The 27,731-nt window shown below is 41.6% G+C and overlaps 1 protein-coding gene across 8 annotated transcripts in view; it reads left to right on the top strand.

Annotated features, from left to right (window-relative positions):
• The window catches only part of PARD3 (par-3 family cell polarity regulator), a 560,882-nt gene that overhangs the window by 512,493 nt on the left and 20,658 nt on the right, over positions 1-27,731 (top strand). The window lies entirely within an intron of this gene.

Genomic DNA, 27,731 nt, shown 5'->3' with positions numbered 1-27,731 from the left:
TTTTATTCAGTTCTTTCCCTGATCTATCTGAATCTTGTTTGTTCTTAAATTCCCATATAGCTGCATTGTCCAGTAGCTTAATATTGCTTTCTGTCCACACAAATAATATCAGCACTTGATCTTCTTTCTTAAAAAAAGGAAACCCAGCAAGGAGAATTCCCTGTTGTTTCTCTAAATTCAAGTAAGTCCCAAACTGGACAACTTTATTAATTATTTACCATTACTTGACATAGATGAAATAAATTGATATGGGCCACCTTATTTATAATAATATATTTCTTTCAGATCATGTCAAGCTAGGAGATTTAATTTTCAGTAGACAACTGTTATTAAATAAAGGTGATTTGTTATTCTATTGAAATGATTTATGGTTGATTCCAGTGTTGTCTGAAACACTCATTAGCCCATTTTCATATATCTAATATGAATGCATTTTTGCAAAGGGCAGCCTTCATTGCTGAGCTAACTATATAGCATCTAAATTCAATGAGAGAAATACAATGCCATGAGCCTGAGTGTAATAAAAGGGATTTGCTTTCTCTTGAGATAAGGAATTTGGGGAGACTAAATAAATGCTTAGCACTTGTCTATTTCTAGTTCAAAACTCTCAGTAAGCCTGTAAAGCTGATTGTTTTGTTTCTCTCTAGTTTTACATTTCTTCATGCCCCTTCTACTGAAAACATATTTCATTAGCTTGGATCCAAGGAACCGTGACTAGAAAGGAAAAAGGTGCAATGCATGCACAAAAGTCGGCAGAAGGCAGAAGTTAGACTCCAACTCCCATCATCCCTGACTGTTGCCCATGCTTTCTGGAGCTGATAATATATAAACTATAAAACATGTATTGAGAATGACCTTGGGCAAAGTCTTGCACAACAGTTTGTGAAAACAGAGCAGGGATTGCTAACATGGCACCCATGGGTGCACCTGCACCCTTAGAGGCCTTCGCTGGTGCTCACGGGATCTTCTCCGCTCACCCTTCTGGCCCCTGAAATTAAGCTCCAAAGGAGCATTCTGTTATAGCTAGTAAAATAGGTTGCTGTGGGGGATGCCCATAACAGTTTCTCTGCTTTTTCAAAAGTGCTCACAAACCCTTAAAGATCTGGAGACAGCTTTTCTTGTCAAAAACAGTCTTTCTGGGAGCAGTGCAGATTTATTTCTTGAATCCAACCCATCATCTTTGTTTTTTAAAAATGCATATAACCAGGGCTACAAACATGGTTCTGCTTGTTCTGAGTTTCTTCACAAAAAGGCATCTTATTGGTCCTGGGCATACAATTCAGCATCTTGAGAATCACACCTTTCTTTAGTAGCAGGCAGTGGGCTGTGATGTCAATGGGCATACTTGACTTCTTAGCAGGTTGATCACTGCTGCTTTGGGAAAGAGGTAGGGAGGTTGGTGCTGTGCAGTTGCACTGGTAGAGCAAATATAGTGTTTTTGCTGATGCATCTGCACAGTGCCAACCTCCCTGCTGCCTGACTCATCCGTTGCTATCCTGGTAAGCATCATGGACTCTGCCACTAGCAGGTCAAGGAAGTGCTCCCATCTCACCATCCACACTGCTCCCTGTCTTTAACACTAACACACACACACACACACACACACACAAAACATTATGGCCTGCATCCACCGGCAGTTACCCAAGGCAGTACAGTGGTACCTCTGGTTACGTACTTAATTCGTTCCGGAGGTCTGTTCTTAACCTGAAACTGTTCTTAACCTGAAGCACCACTTTAGCTAATGGGGCCTCCTGCTCCTGCTGTGCTGCCGCCGCATGATTTCTGTTCTCATCCTGAAGCAAAGTTCTTAACCTGAGGTACTATTTCTGGGTTAGGGGAGTCTGTAACCTGAAGCGTATGTAACCTGAAGCGTATGTAACCCGAGGTACCACTGTACACCTGGTCTGTTCCAATCCCTTGGAAGGAGGCCGTTGTGACCCTCTCCCCCACAAAAGTCCTCAGGGTTGGGTAACCTTCCATAATAATATGCAGTAAGACACAGGGGGCTGCAGTAGGAAAGAGAAAATTGGCAAAAAATTGGGTGCTCCACTTTGCATAAGGAAAAGCACTTTCAGCTAGTGCCAAGCCACCACTGGATACAAGTTGTGGAAAAATTTTCAAAGTGTGTGGCCAATAACAGATGAAATCTCTGAACCCTGAAGGATATAATGCTAACCAATTAATGGATAGATAAATCATGGAGATGGAACCCTATATGGATACCCCTGGGCTACAACTCCCATCATTCCTGTCCAAATGGGTTGTGGTCTGGGCTGATGGGAATTATAGTCCACCACATTGGGAGTGGTCTGAGAGTATATGATATTTATCATCTTGCTTTTCTCCTCTTCAGATTTTATCTGGAAAGAATGATAAGCAGAATTCAAGTGTACCAATATAATTCTCAAGTTGCACTGGATAGCTTCCTCACTGCCTAAATTACTTTATACAAAAATTGCCAAAAGCTCTATTTTAATAACCAAAAACTTATCCCATAGGAGAGGTACTTGCAAAAATTAAAACAAAATTCCTGCTTAATTTTTAAATAATAGGCTAGCAAGCTTGAGAAATTTGGAATCCTTCTCTTCCATCCTGGCCAACTAAGACACTGGGTTTGATTTTTCTTCCAGCAATTTACTTATGAAGGAAACCAACTAGTGAAATGAAATTGTCAACTGAATGGGTGACCTGAATAAACTGACTGAAGTCACCTACATTCAAATTGATAGAATTCTGTGACATGGTTGGTTGGCTTAAAATCTGAAGTTTGCAAGATGGTGAATTTTGTATAAAGCATCAAGGTTCATCTATGTAAAGTTTGACATTTACTAGATTTGTCCCACTGGTGTTGTGTCATCTCAGACATCCTTTGACCCGTTTCTTTATTCTTTCCTGCTATTGATTGCTGCTGCTAATTGATAAAGTAATTGAAACATGGTCTAGCTCTTGTCTTTTAGGTAGTCATCTGCTATCATAAGCATGACATGCCCTTATGACATGATCAGCTCCCTCGGGTCAGAATGTGGTATGTCATACAGACGCATTGAATTTCATGACAAAATCGTATCCTGTGCTGTTTTTTTATAAAAACACCATCTCAAAGAATATGCTAACAAGAAGAAAGAGCCACTGATTAATTATATGTATCTCATATCCTCACTAATACATAGTCCTGGGATATACCTTTTAAATATTTTATAAAGGAAGTTTGTGCAGCAGACATGTTAATGATTTAAAGTACCTTGTACTACATACCAGGTTTTTAGACACAGACACTTAGTCGTAATTTTGAATTTTGCATGAAAGCCTAGTAAACAAATTTGCTTGCTATGAACTTTGTGTTTTAAAAAATGTTTTACTCAATGAATGCCCAGGTAAAAGAAAATTTGAAGTAATAAATGTTCCAGCTGAGACTTAAGCTTGCATTTAGAGATGGATGAATGTCCATTCTATATGCTGAAATACTAAGATCAATATAGTGGTACCTTGGTTTAAGAACAGTCCAGTTTAAGAACAATTCGGTTTACAAACTCTGCAAAACTGGAAATAGTGTCCCGGTTTGAGAACTTTACCTTGTTCTAAGAACAGAATCCAAATGGTGGATGGGCACCGGCGGCGGGAGGACTCATTAGGGAAAGTGTGCCTTGGTTTAAGAACGGTTTCGGTTTAAGAATGGACTTCCGGACCAGAACAGATTAAATTCGTAAACCGAGGTACCACTGTACTCCACAAACCATGTTGCCAGGGACACCAGCTTTAAATTCCTACTGATCATAAAGCTTATTAGCTGACTTTGAGCCAGTCATAATCACTGAGCCTACACCATCTCAAAAGGCTGTTGTAAAGATGTAAATGAGGTGTTTGTGTGTGTGTGGACATCACACAGTCTTTTAGTCACTGTTATACAACTCGATAATAGCATTTAAAAATAATGTTTTCCCCACATTACAAGTAAAAATGGTGGCCAAGCTGATTATCATATAGTGATTAGAATTTGGTGATGGGAGCAGATAAAATGGCTTTGTGAGTCAAATCCGGTCTATGTGCCACCTCTTCGCCGTTTCTGCTTTGACTCTAGCCACCCCCATGCTCTGTTTTCTGGAGAATTCCCTTGGGTTATGCAAAAATCACTGCCAAAAAAGAGCATCGAGAAGCCATGTTCCAATATGTCACTACAGTTTTGCCAATTCATAGATATGAAAGATTGTGTTTAGTGCCACAGTGCATTAAAATATGCAAAATTCAGATTAAAATATTCTCAGTGGACAATGTGTTGACAAGGTTGGCAGGCTAGCCGTGTTGTTCTCCCCACCTCCCCACCCCCATGCAGTCTCGGGCAGTAATAAAGATCTGCTCCTATTTAGATTTGCTAATAAATGCAGCCATTCATATTTTAGTAACTGATATGGATGTAAGAGACAAGATATAGATTTTTATTCTAAATTAGAAAGCTCTTTGAACTGAAGGTTGATTAATAATCATTCTAAATTAAAGTGGTTTCATGAACTTACATATACTACTGAAAATTGCCTCACTTTTAAAAAAGAAGAAGAAGAAAGAACTCTTTCAAAGCTATCATTTTCATAACTTGATAGATCAATTATCCAGGGAGAAAAAGGAATATTTGTTCATTTTTGCTGCTAGTAAAATGTACTGAAATAAAGATCATCCAGCTAATGCACTGTATTGCAACACAGGTGAAATTGATCTTGCTAAGTGTTTCTGGAGTGCCCATTGGTGAAATATCTGGTCTCTGTATTGATATATATTGTGGTGAAGGAGTACTATACAATAATGAGGAATAGTGAGTAGTATATTGTACTCTGCACATGACGTTGGCTAATCTACACTTGCCTCCTTGTATTATAGCAACGAGCTTTGCAGGGGCAAATGCCAGAGTCTTCATCGAAGCAAATGAAGGCTGTGGGGTGGATGGAGCTGTGTATTCATATGGGAATGCTCTGGTGTAAAATGTGTTCTGGGAATGAAAGTGGGAACCAGATGATCTATGAGTTCATGTGCAAAACAACCAACTTGTATGGATTTTTTTTCGTTCTGTCAGATTTGTGGTCTGAACGGATTCCTGTAACATGAAAGCGCCTATGCAAACCTTTGGCGATGTAGACAGGCCATTTCAAACAGCTTTAGACTGGCAAGGGCTATGCTTTTTCTGAGTTGCACTTGGGATTTGGGTTTCATACTGTTGAAGCTTGAAAATTAAGTGCTTTCCTGGAATACAGCAATACTTTGTGCTGCCTGAGATACATAAGGGTGTCAGAAGAGACTGCTGCATCAGGCCCATGGCACAGTCTCCCAGTGGCCAACCGGGTGCCTATGGGAAGCTCAGAAACAGAAGCCCTCTACTCACATGTGATTCCCACCAACTGGCATTCAGGGCATACTGCCTGTGAAAGTGAAGGTAGAATATAGCCATCATGGCTATAGCTGTTCATCTTCCATGAACTTGTCTAAATACCATCCATGGTGTTGGCTGTCACTGTAAAAGGTTAAGGTTTAGGTCGTGGCTACCTTAATTCAGAGGCTCTGCTGAGATGCTCACCTGTATAAACCATTAGGTTGGTGGTCACATAGAACAGAGCCATTTCTGCAGTATCCCCTCCAAAGGATGGAATTTGATATTCTAATTGTTTTAGATGGGCTTTCAGATGGATTTTATGGATTTATATTTGTAAATGGTTATAAATAGCTTTGTGTGGGAGTTGCCTTAAAATCAGGCTAAAGGCCTTTTAAATAAGCAAGCAACCAAACAAGCAAGCAAGCAAACAAGCAAAGAAACCACTGTGTAAACAAATAGAGGCTGCTAGAAAAAATCAACACCAGAGTAGGTTAAGCAATCACCAGTTAAAACTGAGTAAAGCCTGCAGCCTCCGCCTCCCAGTAATTAGCAGTGACTCAGATGTCCAGTCAAGTGAGAGCTGCTGCTCCAGTACACCATCCATTCCTGTTGCCCCTTTATCAGGGGTAGTCTATTTCTTGGTACTTGGTAATGCACCTGCTTCCCCTTTTTGCTTTTGGAGAATCCCTTATTGTGTGAATTGCTAGATCTATGTGTGTGTGGTGTGGTGTGGTGTGGTGTGGTGTGGTGTGGTGAGGTGGTGCTGCTGGTTGAATTCAGATGCCTGGGATTCTTAGAAATAAGAAGCTGGACAGTTGCATACAGTCTGGTGCTGTCCGTCAAGAATTCTCTCTTAAATCCTGGGCTAGGCCAAAGCATTCTGGAATCCTGGTCTAGATCAAGGAATGGATCTGCCACTATTAGAGATGTATCTTGAAAGCATATTGTAGGGCAGTCAGCTTTTTGAATCTATATTGGTCCAAAAGAACAAACTCTTTTCTTTTAAATTGGTGGAGCAAGGCAGGCTGTTGTAGAGTAAATGAATGCAGCAAACTGCTGCAGGACTAAAGCCTTTAAGAATGTGCATTTTTCAAGGAGGACAGGAGGCAAACATTGGTCATTGAATGTAAGAATTGGGATATTGCAAGAAGGTCCCCATTTGTGAAACGTTGGCGGGTACACACAGAGGGAGCCAAACATGGAACAGGTTGGCTATTGCCTTAGTAATGACTATGAATTGAAAATCAGTTTCCGATCTTCATCAATTTAGCATGTTCTCATTCATGAATCCATCCCATTTTTGCATTAATTTCTAAAAAAAATTGGGGGAGGGAAACTATCAAAATTTATATTTAAATACATATCTCACCAAATGTGTTTACATATTTATAACCTCAGTGCACACATTTCTAAATGTATTTAGCCCTGAAAAACTAGTATTTTTAATGCATTAGACACATTTTTTGAGCCAAGAAATATATCGCAGAATTTAGAGAAGTGCAAGATTCAAAGGTTAATTCAGTTCCAATGCAAATTTGTCCATATTTCTAAGCAGAAAGAACTAAGGGGAGTTCTCCAACATGCCTAATGACCCAAGCCCATGTCTCTGCACAGCTGCATATTGCTGCTAGAAGAGGTGAAAGATCAGGAATGCTTTCTTCTTATGCTTCATCCATTTTACCTCTATTTCAAAATGAAACTCACTTTGTGAGGGCAGGAAGAGCAAAAATAATAACACTACCACAATAATCCTACTGAACACATTGAAACAAGGTTCCATCTCCAAACTGAATGCCGGAAAAATAGTCTTAGTAGTCTTTCAGCTCGTTTAGTTCGAAGGGCTAGTTAAGTTAATCACTCTGATGCCCTTTTACTAACTTGGTCAAATAACTGCATAGCATCGAAGGTCAGAGTTTGCAAACTGCTGGGCTCTGCAGTCTTTGGATGCTGCTGTTCTCTGGCTTCCATTTCCCATTGGAAAGTAATTGCTTCGAACACCAAAAAATGATTACAGAAGATTATACCTTTTAAAGGCAATTGTGGAATCTTGAGCAATGGAGGAACACAGCACGTTAGAAGTAGTATGACTTGCACAGCAATTACTCACCTTGTTGTATCTAATCTCAGAAAGCTCAAATTGCCCATTATTTGAGCATAGTCTTTCTGTGAACCCAACAACCATGGAGAAAATGGCTGCCTTGCCTCGAGATATATGAAAGAAGATGCAGGCACCGTTAGGTGGCTTCCATCAATAGGAACAGAACTTGATTAGAGTCAAACAAGTCCTACTTGCTCAGACCAGGAATCCTATGGCTCAAACAGCTACCATTAACACCACCAATCCAAAAGGTTGCAGATGTCAGAGAGAACTTCCTTTTGAGGCTCACTCACTTACAGACAGGGACCTTCAAGAACAAGCCCCATCAGCTGCCTCTAGCAAGGAGAGCTGCTGAAGCCTTGGTACACTTGACAGCAGCCTTCCTCAACCTGTTGTTATCTAGATATTTTGGGCTACAACTTCCTTAAACCCCCAGTCAGCAATGTTGTGCTGGCTGGAGCTAATGAGAACTGTAGTCTTAAAACACCCAGAGGGCACCAAGTTGAGGAAGGCTGTCTTAGATTTGAACCATTCACCAAGGAGATAAGTAGAGCCATTCTGGGTGTTAAATGCTGCCTTGTGGTTTAGGCTTTAGCTGTGGGTTGAACTGAACGTTTGAGATGTCATAATGAATAGAAAGCAATAGTAGTACTATAAAGAAGGGCAACAACTTTCAAGGCAAATGTCTTTGCGGATTGGTAGAGTGCCCACATTTTCAAAATGCTTTTTGATTCGCCTTCTAAAACAGCTCCATGAAGTTTGTATGTTATGGAATAACGTGGCTGCTGTTGAGAAGCTTTTTTGCAAAAGTGGAGGCTCTGGGCTTCAGCCATGAAGTATGTTCTAGTACTGTATTTTTCGCTCTATAGGACACACCCGACCATAGGACGCACCTTGTTTTAGAGGGGGAGAACAAGAAAAAAAAAATCTCCCCCTCTCTGCTCAGCGCCCCTTCAGCGAAGCAACAGGAGAAACGGAACCCCTCCCATTTCTCCTCCCGCTTCGCTGAAGGGGCGCTGTGCAGCTCTCCCTCTCTGCTGAAGCCAGGAGAGCAAGACTCTCCCGGCTTCAGCGAAAGGAACCCGAAGCCTCCGGAACACAGCGGGAACTCGCGCTGCACTCCAAAGGCTTCAGGCGGCTATCCTTGAAGCCTGGAGAGCGAGAGGGGTCGGTGCGCACCGACCCCTCTCGCTCTCCAGGCTTCAGCGAAAGCAACGCAAAGTCTCCGGAGCACGGAGGGAGCACTCCCTCTGTGCTTCGGAGGCTTCGCGTTGCTATTGCTGAAGCCAAGGAGCCTGCATTCGCTCCATAGGACGCACACACATTTCCCCTCAATTTTTGGAGGGGAAAAAGTGCGTCCTATAGAGTGAAAAATACGGTAATTGGTTAGATCAGCCCATGCCAGCACTACTGATTCCTAGAAGTGGTCACCAGTCCTTGTGTGATCAGACCAATGTATACAGCAAACTGATTGCCTGTGTTACAGCTCCTGCATACAGCCTCCATTCATTTGCCATTTCTCAGTGGCATTAGTAGGATGGTCATAAAGTGTGAGGCATGTCACAGTGGAGTGAAGGCACCCAAATCCCAAAGTTTGGAATGGAAATGTGACTTTTCACACATTGCTAGTTGTGCACATTCATGAAGTTGAACTAGAAAGGGTTCTGAGCTGGGCGTTACTTTTCGGGTTCCCAATTGTCTGGAGACAGCTTCCAGTGGAAGTTAGCTTAGCTCAACTCATTTAGTAGTTCAAGAAGGTAACCCTCTTTTCTTGTGCTTTTTCTGCAGTGGGTTAGGTTTTTAATGAAAAGTGATCTCCTAACTAGAACACGAGGAGCCTGCAACAAAATGTTGCAGTGTGGACTGCCACACCCTTTTTCAGAACTCTCCATTCCATTTTCCCTCTCTACCAGCTTCACAGGGTTCCCCCTGCCAACAGACATATTTTGTGGCTACCGAGTATGTCCACTCCTCATTGGGCTGTTTGGGGGAATTCTCCTCTTAGAGTTCTCCATCCTTGGTTTTTGGATACTGTATTTTCATTGCAGATGGAATGCAGTTCGGGTAGATGTTTCCCTCTGCTTATTTTTGGCTATAAAGATGCAGAAGTGTTGAGCATTTAAGTTTGATCTTTGTCAATCTGAAGGCGTTTGCAGAAGCGGCAAGGAGGTATTGGAGATGTTCTTAACCTATAAAAGAACCTTTTCCAACAAGAAGTTATAATAACAGGCATGAACTACTCAATTTAAAAATGTGTGTAGGTGTGGAAAGGAAAAGATTAAAAGAATATGATTCATTATGGTAGACCTCTTGATGGTCAGTGTCTCTCAGACTGCAGGATTTGCTTCTGAGTAGACACGTATGGTGTTATACTGTTAGTGTACTCCAAAGTTTTGCAAAACACCCTTTAGCTGAAAGGCTAAAATATATTTTCATTTATAATTCATTTCCCATGCTTGTGTACTTTCTGTCTCTACATATAGTGGAGAATGAATATCGTTCTGTTCTTGCTGAGGAAAGGTTATTTGGAATCTGAAAGCTTTGGAACCCATAGAAGTTACTTTTTCCAAGTATTTATTATGCACCATTTATTCTACAGAACAATCTTCCCCAACCTGGTGCCCTCCAGATATTTTGGACTACAGTGCTTATCAGCACCAGCAAAGTTGGCCAGTAGTCAAGGATGAAGGGAATTCTAGTTCATAACATCTGGAGGGCATCAGGCTGGCGAAGTCTGCTCTAGAACCAACAGATAAATAAACTCTATTTGGGCAATTTAATGCAAATGACATGGAAGATGAGGGAAATGTTCACTCTCCCCTCATGTTCATAATTGCATGAGAAAGAATGCCCTTATAGGGCTGTTCTGGCCTATAGAAAACATGGAAAGGATGAGTGGCAGGCTGAAATAATATGCAGACTTACCTGGGTGTAAGTCCCACTGCATTCGGTTCAGACCTGCACATTTAGGGGCAGCTAAACATGCATAGGGGGTGCAGGGACAAGGCTGCCAACTCCATCCTCCAACTCATGGGAGGCAACTGTTAGAAGCCGGGAACTTAGAGTACAGTTGTCCTACCAGTTATGCGAAGGGTTCAATTCTAGGGACCCTTGTGCAAAGGCCAAATCACACAAAGTGAGTAATCCTTGGAATTGCCCCTCCCTGGTGAGACAGAGGGCTGCTTACTGCCCTCTGGGACACTCCCCGAGCCTTTGCAGCTCCTTCCCAGAGCCCAGTAAGCATGAAAAACCCTCTGGGTGCACGGGTGGGGAATACATATATGGAGAGTGGGGAATGGCGGGTTTCCCCTGCACTTCATTTATTAATTTATCGTCCCTCTTCCCCCTTTTATGGTTGTGATAGTGTATGTAAAGCAAGCGTAAATTGCAGGCTCACTGTACTAAATGTGCATGTCTGAAGAGGGCTTTACTTTGATATAAAAGTACTTTCAGTGGAGTTTACTTTCATGTAAGCAGACAAGATCAATATCTATCTCCCTACATTTATCCATATAAAGCAGACAAGCTTAAAAGTGTAGGTCATCTTGGTAGGTTGGCAGTGTAGGTCATCATGGATAAGTAATGTTTGAGACCTGTTTAGTTTAGCTACAAAAGATTTATCTTCAGACATCCTTCAGTGAGGGATAAGATTCTTTTTGTGTTCTTTCATATAGTTGGGAAAGCTGAGAAAGAAAGGTTAAGTGGTTTGCTCAGAATCACAGAGGGAGTAAGGATTAGATCTCAAGAATATTTGATTCCCTCTCAGCCTATGACACCTCTCAAAACCCGATAAAGAGAGATTATGAGATAGCTCACTGTGTTGGAACAAGATTATCATGGGATTTTGATGACCCAATGATGACTAAAAGATCAAAATTCAAAATGATTTGCCATATCTCCCTATGCCACTTCAAATGTGCTTGGTTTTTTTAAAAAAATGAAAAAGGACTGATTTTATTGGGTGTGAAAGGTACATAGGAACACAGTAGGTGCCCTGCAAGATCTGACTAAATTTACCCATTTAATTCCATCTCCTGTTCTCACAGTAGCCAACCAGCTTCCAATGGGAAACCCATGAGCAGAGATCTGTCCTAATTGTTGCTTATACTTCTTTTCACTCAAAGAGAAGTATGAAAGACAGGGTGTGCGTAACATACCTTTTCCAAAGGCTGTTATCAGCCCATCACTGATGTGCTGCTGTTTCCTGATACACTTCTCTGACTTGCTAAGGGTACCTAACAGGAACCCAAGAAAAGACAGGAGCAGTTAAGACTATTACAAAACAGTGATGAGATGATAAAACTACTCCTGGACTATAGGAGAGGGACAACAAAACTATAATATCACAGGCAAAGCTATAATATCAGGAAAAATCTTAAGAGACTCCATGCTGTCTGATTTTCAATGGGCATGAGGCTTTATTCAATCATATGATGCCACTCTTCCTTATTTGCTATTTCTCTGAAAGTATGCCTTAGCTGCAATTGAGACCCTGACTCAAAGCACTGTATGTGAAATAGTTAATGCCTATTAATCAGAAGGACATTTGGGCTGCAATACCATACAGACTAGGGACGCGGGTGGCACTGTGGGTTAAACCGCAGAGCCTAGGACTTGCCGATCAGAAGGTCGGCGGTTCGAATCACCGCGACGGGTGAGCTCCCATTGCTTGGTCCCTGCTCCTGCCAACCTAGCAGTTCGAAAGCACATCAAAGTACAAGTAGATAAATAGGTACCGCTCCGGCGGAAAGGTAAATGGCATTTCTGTGTGCTGCTCTGGTTCGCCAGAAGTGGCTTAGTCATGCTGGCCACATGACCCGGAAGCTGTACGCCGGCTCCCTCGGCCAATAAAGCGAGATGAGCTCCACAACCCCAGAGTCAGCCACAACTGGACCTAATGGTCAGGGGTCCCTTTACCTTTACCTTACCATACACACTTATTATTGAGGTTGGTGGGGCTTGCTTCTGAGCTGATGTGAATAGGCTTGCACCACTGAGCACATTTCTTCATGTCCCAAAGAGACGATTGCATATCTGCTGTCAGCAGCTTTGGTCATACTTGTCTTCTGTAATTGCTGCCTCTGTGCTTCCTACCTTCCTATGCCTGGACCAGGATCCTTCCTTTATTCATGAGGATAATGTCACTCTCCAATATCTATTTCATTAACAAAGGCTTTTCTGAGCCTCCATTGATCTCACCTTAACTGATCCTTCTCTGGGACTTCTCTGAATTTTGGGAGGTGGGCTTTGTGCTTGCTTTAGTCAAGCTATGGAGACAGTGGGGTTTTTTCTCTTCTTCCTGCTGGCCATACTTTTCAGAATGTGTTAGGACTGATGTGACGTGATATGGCATTGCTCTCAAGATGTTTCAGGAAGCTTCCTACTGACCACACTTTCTATAAACACACAGCATGGTTTGTTTTGCCCACACCTGTTGAAAGACTGTTCAAAAATGAAAATTTTCAGCTGGGATGACTTTGGACAAGCTACTCTCAGTAGCTGGTCATCCCAGTTTTTGACTATGACTATATGGAATGCGGGTGGCGCTGTGGGTAAAACCTCAGCGCCTAGGACTTGCCGATCGCATGGACGGCGGTTCAAATCCCCGCAGCGGGGTGTGCTCCCGTCGTTCGGTCCCAGCGCCTGCCAACCTAGCACTTCGAAAGCACCTCCGGGTGCAAGTAGATAAATAGGGACCGCTTACCAGCGGGAAGGTAAACGGCATTCCGTGTGCTGCGCTGGCTCGCCAGATGCAGCTTCGTCACGCTAGCCACGTGACCCAGAAGTGTCTGCGGACAGCGCTAGCTCCCGGCCTATAGAGTGAGATGAGCGCACAACCCTAGAGTCTGGCAAGACTGGCCCATACGGGCAGGGGTACCTTTACCTTTTTATATGGAACTTTGGGCACTTCCTTGCTGAGGTGCAAATATTATGGCAACAGCACAGTCTTTATTTAAGATTCAGTACCAATAGGACCTGCATTTTTTGTGTGTATTACTTTTATTATGGAGCTAATTCTGTACACACAAACTTCCAAAACATGCGCAAATCTTCAGGACGAAACTTCGCCATTCAAAAAGTGAAGGGAAGTGGAGATTTTAAAAGGTTTGCTCACATAGATCTGTAAAACAGGAGGGGGGAGCATATATATACTGTTCCATCTTTGCATATTGGTTGTTTTGAGACTAGGCTATTACCATGTAAAGTAAACTACATCAATCTTACATACGTTGTTGCATATGGTTCCGTGTTACCCATTACACTTAGCAAGTCTGTTTGTCAGAAAACTCTAATTGCTTTATGCGTGAGAACATTAAGCTGCAGTAAATTTCTATACACAGCTGTTCCATTACTGCAGAACAAATTTTATCTCCTAATAAATTGATGTTTCTTTTTAGTGTCAACTCAAACCAAAATTTACATCCCAGTAGGTGAACCTTAACACTGTATAATTAGTTCGCTGCTGGGACTGGTAATAAGAGGGTACATCCTTTAAATATATCAGTGAAGGAAAAGTTTTGGCTTCTGCTAATTGTTTCTTGAAAGCTTAATTGTGATTAAGAGGAACTTTAACTAGGGGGAGGGGAAGGAAAGGCGAAAAATTATGACCTTTAAAACACATATTGCAAATAGCATGTCTTCCTTTGGTCTAAGTTCCACCATAAAGAAGAAATGCTAAAAGCTTCCTCTAATACCAAGGAAGAAAGATGCAATGCTGCTTTGCTATGGAGTCACATTTAGGTTAATGGAACAGGAGCTTATACAGCTCTGGACTTTGATTAATATTTAATTAATCTTCAGTAGAAGGCTGAGATTTTGAATTAAACAGGCCACTAATAAAAGAGCCAATTCACCAAAGAGTTCACATAAATCTGATCTGCCATTATGGGGATTTAAAATAAAATGCACTAAGTTTTGTTCTTATTTTAGGCTTGCTTCAGCCACAAGTAATTGGCCAGGAACAACTGGATCGGTGGAATGTGACCAGAAATGAATGGCAGTAATCCAGCAGCATGGAGACATGTCATTTGGGTTTCTTTAAATTAAACAGCATTGAGGAGAGATTTGTAGTGGTCACATAATGCATACTTCTAATTCCTAATTCCTTGCTCTGAGAGCGCAGAGTTCCCTCTGAAGATGGATTGATCATTAAAGCACTCTGGGGATTGTAGGTTTTGAAGGGGAATAGGGGTCTCTGAGCAAAAAGCAGCACCCTTCACAAACTACAGCTCCCAGAATGCTTTGGGGGAAGCCATGACTATTTAAAGTGGGATCATAGTGCTTTAAATGTACAGTGTAAATGTGACCCTTATCTCTGCCATGAATGCTGTAGGCCAGGCATAGACATAGGCAAACTTGGCCCTCCAGACGTTTTGGAACTACAGCTCCCATCATTCCTGACTACTGGTCCTGTTAGCTAGGGATGATGGGATTTGTAGTCCCCAAACATCTGGAGGGCCAAGTTTGCCTATGCCTGCCTTAGGCACACCTAAGGGTTACTGAGAGACTTTATTAGTCTCTGCAGTTGGCAAACTTTTAGTCCCAGCCTTTACATTTAGAATAAAAAAAGTGAGAATTGCAATTTTATAGCCATGATAAACCTATTTATAGTCCCAAAAATCCAGATTGGGGAAATTCCACCATATTAGAGCATAGTGTTTTCTCTCTGTTTAGGTAAAAGAACTTCTGTCTCTGAAGCCAATGATACATATCTGAAACTAATGAACCAAACTGCACATTCTTGCACTCAAAATAGTGTTAAGGGATCTGAGAGGGAGAATTTTCAAAGCTTTTGGGAGGCAGGGGGGTCGACATGTTTACTGTGGCTGTCAAATGAACATAACCTGTTGGCATCCGTCTGTCTTGAGAGACAATGGGAAGAGTGCCACCAGGGGTAAAGTCAAATTGTTGGAGAGTTACAGCACCTATTGTGGCTGTAGAAACCAATATGGGAGGGACATGTTTCATTGCACCTGGGGCAGATGAAGGCATCTGGTTTTGCTGTTACAGATGCACAATGGCATTTCTTCTCCCTGTGCTCCTCCCTCCTCTCCTGGTCACTACTGTGGATACACGACCTGACTGTTTTGTCTCCAGGCATTGCGGTCATCTGCAAGGGATTCTCACATAGTGGGGTTAATGTTGCCAGCCTTTATGTCACGTTTCCAGACAACTTTATAACACAGAGTTGGTTTGCCAACAGGCCTGGTGCCTGAAGCCAGCTCCCTGTAAAGCACATCCTTGGAGATCCATCCATCTTCCATTTTGTGTACATGATGCAAGCCAGTGTAGCCATGGCTGAGACAGAAGTGCGAACATTCTGGGAATATGGCTTGGCAGAGCACATCTTTGTTTGAGACTCTGTCCTGCCATGTGGTGCCCAAAATCTTCCTTACACAGTGCAGATGGAAGGCAGGGAGGTGTTGCTCCCGACCGAGGATGTTGGTCTTCACCAGGCTGGTGGTAAGGCTGAACTCCATGCAGACTTGGGCAAAACAGTTGCTGAATCTCTGTAGAGCTTCCCCAGAGTGTGCTGTCAAGGCTGTGCCATCTGCAAACAACATCAAATGAACATAACCTGTAAATTTCAGCTTTTTATTCTCAATATCCAGGCAAACACTAGTTTTACTGAACTACATATGAATGACTTCATATGTTTTAAAACTGTTATAGTAGTACATTTGATATTATTACAACTCCGTTATTATTCTAAAGCTATTATTTTTCTGTTAAATACCATGTGAGAGGTAAAGGGGGTGATAGTTCTGAATCCAAAGCTGTGTAAACCAAATTACTTTGGTCCTAGAGTTTCAGTGAAGAAGGGGGATAATTGGGCCCCCAAATTCCACTGTATAGACCAACCCAATTCTAAATCTTGCCTTCTCACTGAGGTTATAAACCATATTTAGGAAAGCTTTTATATAACTCAGTCGCACCTGTGGCACTGACCATTCATTTTTAAATCTTTCTTTATAAATCCAGGATGAGAGAGACAGGGAGAACTATATAGATGTTCCAATATAGATGTTTGTTTTACTGTGAGAATCCAGTGTATAGAAATGCCCTCCTGACAAATGCAGAACGTTTAAAGTATCATTGTACTTTATTCATGAAGAGGGATCAGGGGATTGCTTCAAACAAACCTTACTAGCCTTTCTAAAATACGATAACATAGGCAATTTCTGTTGAACATGATGACTCTGGACTGATTGCAATGGGTAGGAAATTCTAGAGGCTCTTATCAGATCTGAACACAAGGAGAGACTTATGAAGCTATGTGGAAACTTTAGAGATTTGTATCAGTGGTCATTTATAGGTAGAATGCTGAGTATTGTACAGAATAAATATGCTGCTTAGCTTACATTAAATGCAATGAATTCTGGAAGGATCCATTGGAATTTGCCATTAAAGAAGGAAAGGGACTGTTTCTAGAGATAGGTGGTAGATTATAAAGGATCTGGTAGGCCATTTTCTCCATGCTCTGAATTACTCCACTCTTATTGTCAATGGATGCATTCCAAAATCACATTGCCTTTTTAATACATATATTTTTATTCAATATGGTGACATAAAGATGCTGTGGAATAGATGTGAATGAAAGCAGTAGCCACTTTCCATCTCTATGCTCTTATAGGTCAGCAACATGCAGGGAAAACTTCCTTCCACTACCGAGATGTTTCTCCTGGCTTTATTTTCCAAATTGTAAACTTGCACAGTTAATTTATTTAATAATTGCTCTTGCATGTCTAATGTGACAGACTATTGGTTTTGTTTTTCTAACAGATCCTTTTGCACCTTGTTATAATTAATGATTATTTTCCAGAGCATCCAACTTGCTTTCCAATTTTCTCATTCCATCTTCAGCTTGCTTTTTCAATATCTCAATTGTTTGATCAATATGGTGTTCTAACCTGCCAATTTCAGATAAAAAATATTTATTTTAGTCCTTTGGAAGTAATTGTAAATGCAGCATCTTTACTGCTGCGTGTTTCTTTTGAGTCAAATTAGACACAGTTTACACTTTTGATAGCATTACAATATCATTTCTGAGGTGGGGCACCCAAAAGTATATGGCTGCAGCGTAGTTATCCATGGTAGGTCTTATTTTCAGCACCTTTTCCTCACAATCGTCAACTCGGAATTCACTTTTTCCAGAGCTCCTCTGCTGACCCAGTTTGCATGCAACAATAAGCCATGGTTATAGCTTATCCAGATGAACCCCACTTCATTCTTCTTGTGATATGACTTGGCTTGTCATTATATCTAAACCTGGGATTGTGGTTTATTTCAGCTCTAACAAACCATGCCCACTAGCCAACACTTTAGTCATGCTTTAGAATCCCTGTATGGTTTGTTGCCCCTGCTTTCACCAGGAGTGGAACTACCGGTAAGTAGAAGCAATTTAGCAGTTTGCACTAAGCCTTTAACCAGAGCTTATTGTTACCCTGAGCTATGCACCACAACCTCAAAATCTCCCTCCTGTATAGTTTCTTACTCTTTAAATAATGGATAACGTGCTATATCCATCACTGCAGATGTGATAAAGTTGTTGGGGTTTTTTATGCTTCACTTACCACATACTTAAATTGAGCCACATGTTCCACATTGTCACCATGTACCCAATATGGAGAAATTGTTTAGGAGCCCTTCACAATCCACTTTGGTTTTCATCATCCTGGATAGTTTTTTTTACATGTTTATAAAATAAGTTACAGGGTAACCAGCATTAAGCTACAGCCCTTCAGCAAATCAGGATATAAGTCAGGAGTGGGGAGCTGGAGCGGCCTGTCAGGCCCAGATCCTGTCTTCCACCTCCTTCCACATGACATGTTGATAATTAGGTGTGGCCACCCACATGTCAGTCACTTGATTGCATTATGGCATCAGGTAACAACTTCAAAGGGGTTCTCTATCAGCATCCGTCATCAAATTCGTGCTCACAGCGCATTGTCAGCACCAATCAGCTATAGCCTGGAAGTTTCCCACCACTGATATAAGGCAGGCATCCCCAACCTTCAGCCCTCCAGATGTTTTGGACTACAATTCCCATCATCCCTGACCACTGGTCCTGTTAGCTAGGGATCATGGGAGTTGTAGGCCAAAACATCTGAAGGGCCACAGGTTGGGGGTGCCTGATATAAGGGATAGTTTTAATTTTAAGTACAGAAGTTAATGTTTGAATTGGTTTTCTGATTACGCATATATTGGAGTGTGAAGAACAACAGTTAATACACTTTTTTAAAAAATGAAGGGAGGTTCCAATTTTCTGCAGTGTTCTGCTGTTTGGCTGAAGTTTCTGAACTAGATTCATTTGGGAAAACTTTTGAAAGACATTTTTCAGTTTAATTTACAATTACCATGGAATCAAAACTCTTCTGTGTGCTTGATGTATCTAAGGCTTACAGTTCTCCACACATAAAGAAGTGGAACCACTTGGATATGGCATTTCATAATTTTTCAGGCAAATTATTCTATTTCATCAATCTCTTTAATGAGCCTAAAGATATACATGCGGATTTATGGGACAATATAATGTACGAGGGAGTTCAGAGGTGGCATTTTGATGACAAAATAAAATGTCATGCTAGCCTAATCAAAACAATATTGTGATGGCAAAATTAAATGGTATCAATGTGGCTATATTTTAACATGATGTCAAAACAATGCGCCATCTAAAATCCATGGAGATGCTATGTTGATGTCAAAATGAAAAATTGTCAACACAAGTCAGTGGAGATGTTATACAAAAAAAAAAAGACAAAGTGGTATCAATTTAAGTCTGTATTATTATAATGTTGCCATTCCCCCAAAAAAAGACATTTGACATGTTAAGTGGTATTTATTACATTTCCCCCCCATTTCTTTCTATTTGCAGCTAAAAACGCAAATTATACCATTTAAAACAATTGCAAAGTTAATGACATCTACTAGAATTGTTTTTAGGGTTGTGATACAAATGAACCTAACCCAAACAAATGAACCTAAATCAAACAGCTCGTAGGTTATTTTATTAAAGAGTTCCTCAGATAGAGGGCTTCTTCCTCTGACATGCTTTTCCCATCATGGGGTTTGCTTCAATTGTGGATCACAGGCACACCTCCAAGAGAAGGAGTAGATTCAGTAATAGACAAGGAAATTGTTATAATACTGGGAAATTGAAATTGGTTCTGAAACATTTCCACTCCTAAGATCACTGGCATGCAGTTCCCTCATCTGAATGGCCCCATGGCACATTTGTATGGGAATCTCATCCTGAGGAATTCCTGTATGGGAGAAACATATCCTCCCCATTTGTGGAATACTCTCCCCAGGGATGCCTGCCTCACACCTTCATTACATATCTTTAAACGCCAGGTGAAAACATTTATCTCTTGGCGGATTAACATTCTATGCCTTTTTAATGTGTTTGTGAGATGAGGATTAATAGGGGTTTTTTTTTGTTTTATTATGCATTTTGTGTTCTCATTTTGTAATTTATGTTGTGAACTGCCCTGTGAACTTCGGTTGAAGGGCGGTATACAAATTTAATAAATAATAAATAAATGATGTGCAAGTAGGCTTTGGTTTGAAAGAAACTTTTAACTCCCCTGCTTTACATAGCCGGAGGAAAAGCATACAAGGCCCTAGCTTGATCTTCCTCAAGAGGATGCTCATCCAATTATGGAGCCGAGAGCTTGAAAAATAGCTCTTTGGTGCTGGCCTGTGGTAACCATATGCAAGGCTTTAAAGTTCTTAATGCCTTCTGGAGGCCCCTCATATCTCCTTTGGGACAGCACTTTCAAGGACTAGGTTTCTTTTAGAATCATAGACTTGCAGAATTGGAAGGAAACCAAGGGTCTTCCAGTCTCAACACCCTGCACTGCAGGAATCTAAACTAGATCTTACAAGACAGATGGCTATCTATCCTCTGCTTATAAACCTCCAAGTGAAGTGAGTCCACCACCTCTTGTCTGTTCCATTGTAGAATAGCTCTTAGTGTCAGAAAATGTCTCCAGTCCACATTTTACCAGCTTCTCTGCAAGAATATCATGGGGAAATTTGTCAAAAGCCTTGCTGAAGTTAAGATACACTATGTTCACAGCATTCCCCTGATCCACCAGGTGTGTAACACTATGAAAAGAGGGAGAGATTTGTCTCACATGATTTGTTTTTGAGAAACTCATGCTGGGTCGTAGCAATCACAGCAACCTTTTCTAAGTGCTCACAGACCAACTGTTTAATTATGTGTTCTAAGACCTTTCCTAGTATTGATCTTAAGTTCACCAGTCGATAGTTACCTGAGTCTTCTCCCGCTCTCTTTTTTGAAGATGGGAGACAACATTTACCTGCCTCCAGTCCACAGGGACTTCACTTTTTTGTCCAGGAATTCTGAAAAGGTTATAGAAAGTGACTCTAAGATTACATCCGCATGCTCCGCAGCTCATCAGGCACTGGAGATTTGAATTCATTTAAAACAACTAGGTGTTCCCTTACCACCCACCTCTTTTCCTATCTTGGGGTTCAATTCCCTCCTTTCATCAATGATCATGTTATCACTAGATTGGGCATTGCTTTCCTTTTCAGTGAAGACAGAGGCAAAGTAGGTGTGGCACAGTTCCTCCTTCTCTCCGTCACCAAATAACATTTCTTCATCTTCTCTACACAAGGGACCCACTACTAGCTTGTTCTTCCTCTTGCTTCAAACACAGCCAAAGAAACCTTTTATTATTATTTTTAACCTCTTCTTGCAAAGCTGGTACAGTACTTGGTGACGATGCGAAATCTATTTTCTTTCTAAAGCCTTTTAAGTGAAAGAAGCTGAAGTTTAGAGAATTGCAGTGTTGGTTGTTAGACAAATATATAAAAGGATGATGACAAAGCTTGCACCTACACATTTTTTTTTAATCCTGCCCTTGCTCAAAGGGGCTCTAGCTTTTATGCTCACAGCAGCCCTGTGAGTTGGTTAGGCTGAGATGTAGAGTGAATGGCTTGAGGCTATAGGATGCTGCCTTCTTCCATTAAATCATTGGTCCGTCTAGTTCAGTGTTGTCTAAACAGCTCTCCAGGGTTACAGACAAGGAATCTTTCTGAGTCCTACCTGGGGATTGAACTTGGGACCTTTGCATGCAGTTCAGATTCTCTATCACTGAGCCACGGTCCTTCCTAGATCACCTAGTGAGGTTCATGGTTGGATGGGGGATTTGAACCCAGTCTCCCTGCTCCAAGTTCAACAATCTGGCCACTACACCATGCTAGTTCTGAACTTTTTTGTGACTTGAGAAGATGATGGTGATGTGCTGCTTTGTTGAGCGGTGACATTTGCTGCCATTCAGCACCTGCATTTTCCATCCATCATCCCAAGCGTTGATGAATCTTGTGACATGGATGCACTCCCAGCAGCTTAACAGATATTCAAGGACAAAATATTTTGCTCATAAGATATTACTTAAAATGTTAAATTTAACAGAAGGGGAAATCTTGACTGTAACTGCAGCAGATTTTTGACAAAACTTATTGTGAGGGGGGAAATATTTAAATCATAGCCTCATAGTTGATTTTTAAAAAATCAAATGTTTGCTGTAGGATCCTGAAATGTTTGCTGCTACCACTTTTTTATTTTTCTTAGCATAAAGGAGAGGGAGGGAGAGAGAGAGAGAGAGAGAGAGAGAGAGAGAGAGAGAGAGAGAGATCCCCTGAAGAGTAAAACAATTTTTTGTCTGCCTCATGTGCGTTCTGACAGGCTAATAAGGAAGAATGATAGTAGCAATAAAAAGGGGTCTTGGGTACATTCCTCAGATTTCACTGTTGTAAAATGATGTCCCTGTTACAAAATGACCACATAGGAACTCAAAGTGAAAGCTTAGTCCTGACTATTTGGGGAGTGTGCTGTAGTGACCTCCCTCTTTGCCGTAAAACATCCAGAGGACTCTGAGCTATCACATCAAAAGAAAGTGCTGTATTAACAGCTTTGGAGAGGGCCTTTTTAACCTAGAGGATAGAGCTGTGTGTTTTTAATTTGTGATGATTTACTACATTGAAATTGGTGTGAAATGCACAACAAATCACAGTGTCAAAAGTGGGAAGCGAATTTTATCAGCCAAAGGAAATGCGGGCTCGTGGGAATTAGCATAACTTCCTCGTAATATTGTTCACATTACAAGGTGATGGGCAAATCTGTTCTGAAAGTAAAGTCGAAGTGACAGAAAACTTCATAAGAAGCTGATTTTATGCGTGTGCGCACAAGCTGACATGTATCCCGGGTTTTAAAGCTGCCTTTGAATGGAAATTTGGCCATTGTGTGCATATATATGACCCAGGTAGACTGTGAAGAGATCTGCTTTGTCACATTAAGTTGATCCATGAGTTTAGTTATGGGAAGGGAGTGTAAGCATTAAAGGATATATTTTAGGTATTCATCTTGCAAATGTGAACTAACAAATGGGGAATTTTATATACCCATACATAGTGAAAATAAGTACTTATGGTAAAGTATATGTAAAATGGTTCAAATATGCAGCTCAGCGTTGAAGAAACTGTCCTTGTTAGAAAGACAAACTTTGCATGCATTATCAGTTTGAGGCAACATAATCTGACACTTCAACTATATACAATATTGGATTCAGGCACGCACTTATTGAACATATGGGTTGTTGTTTTTAACTGGGAATCTGTGGGTTGCATGTAAAACTCCTAGATATCTGCTGACAGAATTAAGTGACGATTTTAAAACTACTGTACTTATCTCTGTATTAGTAAGTGATATTTGTTCTCTAGAAACCTTTAAATATTTCATGCAGTTTGAATTCTTTGTTTCCAGAGGAAATAATGAGTAATAAAAATCTAGCACAGTCTAGATAAATGAATTCTAAACTTAATGTGTCTTGTTGAAAGTACATGGATTGACTAAAGGTAAAGGGACCCCTGACCGTTAGGTCCAGTTGCGGATGACTCTGGGGTTGCGGCACTTATCTCGCTTCACTGGCCGAGGGAGCTGGCGTACAGCTTCCGGGTCATGTGGCCAGCATGACTAAGCCGCTTCTGGTGAACCAGAGCAGTGCACGGAAATGCCATTTACCTTCCCGCCGGAGTGGTACCTATTTATCCACTTGCACTTTGTGCTTTTGCACTGCTAGGTTGGCAGGAGCAGGGACCGAACAATGGGAGCTCACACTGTTAGCGGGATTCTTTTGCACTTTTCATCTGTTAGTTAATGTACCTTTCTTGGCCTAAACCAAGGAAGCACCATGCTTCCCCTATTAGATAGCAGATGCTTTTTAAAAAGAAAAAGTTGTCACGAACATAAATCAGTAAAACCTTTTAAAATGATACAATTCACTGTATTATCATTTAATATATCATGTAAAAAATCTAGCTCATGTAACATCAAAGACTTCGGGATACTTAAAATTGTGAGTGTTGATCATCGCAGCTGCTAATATTTTTTAACTTTCATACTTAACTATCTGAGAGGGCTGCTGGATCAGTTCAAAAGTCAAGCTAGTCCAGCATGATGCTTTTAATAGTAGCCAGCCAGAAGCCCGAAACAGCCTTACTAGAAAAATTAACCAATAAAATGAAACTGACACGGGGACAAATAGAAGAAGACGCCTTCACACCGGTATGGCTCCCCTTTATCACATACACAGCCCAACAAGACAATGACAAGAATCCACCAACAGCATATGAATCAATATGGCTAACCTGATCCAAAACATCCACCCACCTCACTCACACATGAAAACAAAGTTCACCACAGCCAACCACAAACAAACAACCACACCCTAGGCCAGAGGTTGGCAAGGTTTACCTCATCTGAGCCGGTTCACTCCAGCGGAAATACCTCTGTGGGATTGTGCACACGTGTGTGCACGCACCCTCAATTTCCGGCATCTGTGTATGTGCAGACGCAATTTCCGGCACCGCGGAAGTGAGTCCCCACGTCATGCTGCACCGGTTTAACGCAGTGTGCAGGGACTCACTGAGCGGGTGGCTTGGTTCGGGGGCAGCTCCTGGGCCGGTTAAATGACCACCATGGGCCTACCTCTGCCTTAGGCCAACCCCATCCTCTCTCACCACCAAAGGAACACAAGGGAATAGCAAAGAAAACCTACACAAGCGACTCTGACACAAAACCCCACATACATTAAGTAAAATAGAAACATCGCCATCCGACCCCACCCCCACTACCATTCCCCCCTCCACCTCTTTCCCCCTTTTCTTCCTAATGTAAGTCTCAACAAATGAAACTGATCTGTAGAAAATGTAACTTGAAAAAAGAGACATTGCACATACTATTGTAAACCAATAAATCTTTAATAAAAATACATTAAAAAGCAGGATATGCATAAGAGCTGGACCGAAATTTCTAAGAAAAGATTATTCTGAGAAATTCCCTGAGAATTCCCTTAATGGCCAGTGGAGGCTGGTCTATTAAAGCACATGGGATACTGTCCTACCAATCTGAGCCTGTCCCTAATCAGCCCCCACCTGCCTGCCTTCATTCTTCTAAGCGGGGGGGGGGGGGGCAGCACTGAATGCCAGCTTCTTAATCTAAGTCTTGCCTTTGTAGAATCCTGGTGGGAGGAGGATGGGGTTCAAATTGGAAAGAGCTGCCTCTGCCTGCCATTGACTCTGGCTCCACCTACTGCTTTCCGCTCCCATGGGCCCCAGCCACCACTGCTAATGACAGCCAATCCTGGATTTCGCTTTTAAAGCCTTTCATGCTGGTAGCCATCATCACATCTTGCGGCACAAATTTCCACAAGTCAGTTATACATTGATCGAAATGCTGCTCTCTCTGTTCTACATCGCTATTCATTTCCCTTGCTCTGGCTGTGGCTGATGAGTTGTAGCCCAAAATGCCTGGAGGGCACCAGGTTGGTGAAGCCTGCTCTACATGGTGCCTTCCATGGTCTATTATCTTCTGATTGTATGTAAACACACCAAACTATGTAATTAAACCGTGGTAAAATGCAGAGTCTCCTTTTGAAAACATATTTGCCGCTTTTTCCGGATAGTTTCCTACAGCATTTCACAGTGTGCCTGCACCTTTTTTTTAATGTGTGGCAGGTTAACATCTTCTGTTACAGACAGACCCATCTGCACTGAGTAAACACTTTTGGGATGGAGGAGAAACTGTTTGAGTTCCATTATACACAGCAAAAGCTTTTACAGTGGATTAACACTGCTCTGTGTTCTCTTTACCTATTTCATCCTGCCCAAGCAATGACAAGAGAGGTCCAATTTAATATACACTCAGCTTGCTTTGAACTTTGGCAAGCATACACTCTGCAGGCTTAATGCGCTGCCAGAAGAATGAGGATGCCATTAATAGTCAATGAGGCAACCTTTTTAAAATTCAATGGAGCAGCCTTTGTTTCTCTTCCATTCTACCTGTGGATACAAAGATCTGTCACAAGTTATTTATTTATTTAAAGAAACGTAAGTTGAATGCTTCAAGTCTGCCATTTGACCATAACAGGGTTTAGTTAACAGAACAAGTTTCAAATGTTTGCTTACTGGGCTGCATTGGTTAAAAAAACCTAATAGTCCATTCACATGTTGAAGCTATTTTCTGTAGACACCTGCAGCTAGATAGATTGTGTGGAGTTATTATTATGAATTATTGTTGTTATTGATTTGACTTATTAGTTGTTTTTTTACAAAAGAAAAAAGCTTCTTAGCACCTTCTTAGAAGTCAAAAGGAGTAGCATAAAAGGCATTGTTTTTCTGTGTCTTCCCTACTTCCAGGTTTGGTGTAGGCAAATTCTAGATAACATAAATGTTTATCTGCTAAGCTTTCTGTTGCACCTATGATGTTATTGCTTGACTGTATACTTGGAAGATGCTTCCTCCCCCCCTTCCTATCCTCTCTCAGACCAATTTTTTTCTCCTTCCCAAAGCTTTAGTCATTCCTGTTCAGTAGCTTGCTTGTATCCACTTTATCACACTGACAATCTGTCCGTTCTGAAAGGATTACAACTCTGTACTTCAATGCATGACATCATAGTGAGATATTGCTTAACGATCTGAGACTCTTAACATTGCCATTGCTGTGGCTTCTTGTTACTGAAAATATGTGACAGCTCTGGCCTATATGAGCTTTGCTTACATTGCACTTTTCCAGCCCATGCAGACGATTTCATGTGTTGTAAGTGACATTCATGAAACTGCTGAGGGTGCATTAAACAACGTGTAGTTGGCAGGCATCGGAGACGAGAACATGAACCTGCTTTAAGTTTCCCCATCATTTAGGCAGTTCTTGACTTACATCAGTGCTGAGTATGGAACTGAAAGTCTTTATCTTTATTGAATAATATGAAGTAGTTCAGTTGCACAGCTTTTTGTACATGGCTTTATGCAGTGGCGAACTTCATGCTCCGGCACCGGGGGGCGGAGAGCAGGTGGGGGCGGGGCTGGCACGGCCCCCGCAGGGCAGCCAGCACAGGCGGGGGGACAGCTGCAATGGCACCCCACCGGGATCGCGCTGCTGGGGGCGTGCGCTCCCCCCCCCACTCCTCTTCCTCCGCTAGTGGCGTTATGTCCATTTACCCAGAGGCTCATAAGTTACAAACCTAAGCAGCCAGTTGGCTACAAACAATATCTTGCCAGAAAGCCTTGGGAGAGATGGTGCTTCAGCAATCGTCTGGCCCAGACAATGTAATACCTGACCATTCCTGGCTATTGGCCAGGTCATAACTGAGGCAGGCTTTACCCTTCTCCCAAATAGTTTCAGGTAAAAAGTAGCCTTATTTGACTGGCTAGCATTTCACCAGCAGCTCTGGTGTTGCAATCTTGGCTTGCAGTCTCTTTTGCATCAGTGGTGTATATTTGATATTTGGCCAGAAGTCCAGACAAACGTAGGGGAGACCTTTGGTGCTGTGGCTAGAATGTCAGGGTCTGAAGGCTCTGCAAGGACGGCAGATGCTGCAGAGTCACTGGCAGTGTTCCTGTTCACTGGGCGGTGGTGCTCTCTCTACTTCTCATCTAATGAGACCTCTGGTTCAGGGTCTGGCTGTGGCTGGACTCTGACTCTTCAGCTGAGTTTTCATACAGATTTGGGGGGAGATATACTGTGCAGTTATTTGATTTTTAAACCATGATGCAGCATCCCAGTCAACCACATATGGTGACCCAGCAAGGGAATAATAGATTGCTGGGATTATTGGGTTCGTTTTTGTTTTTATTAGGTATTTTGTGTTTTTATATTGTGATTTTATGTTGTGAACCACCCTGAGTCCTGTGGGTATAGGGCAGTATACACATTTAATAAATAATAATTAAAAATGATATTAATAC

Source organism: Podarcis filfolensis, assembly GCF_964270895.1.
Source record: "Podarcis filfolensis genome assembly, chromosome: 12".
Taxonomy (NCBI): domain Eukaryota; kingdom Metazoa; phylum Chordata; class Lepidosauria; order Squamata; family Lacertidae; genus Podarcis; species Podarcis filfolensis.
Note: the sequence above shows the minus strand (reverse complement) of the source record. Positions and strands in the feature narration are given on the sequence as shown.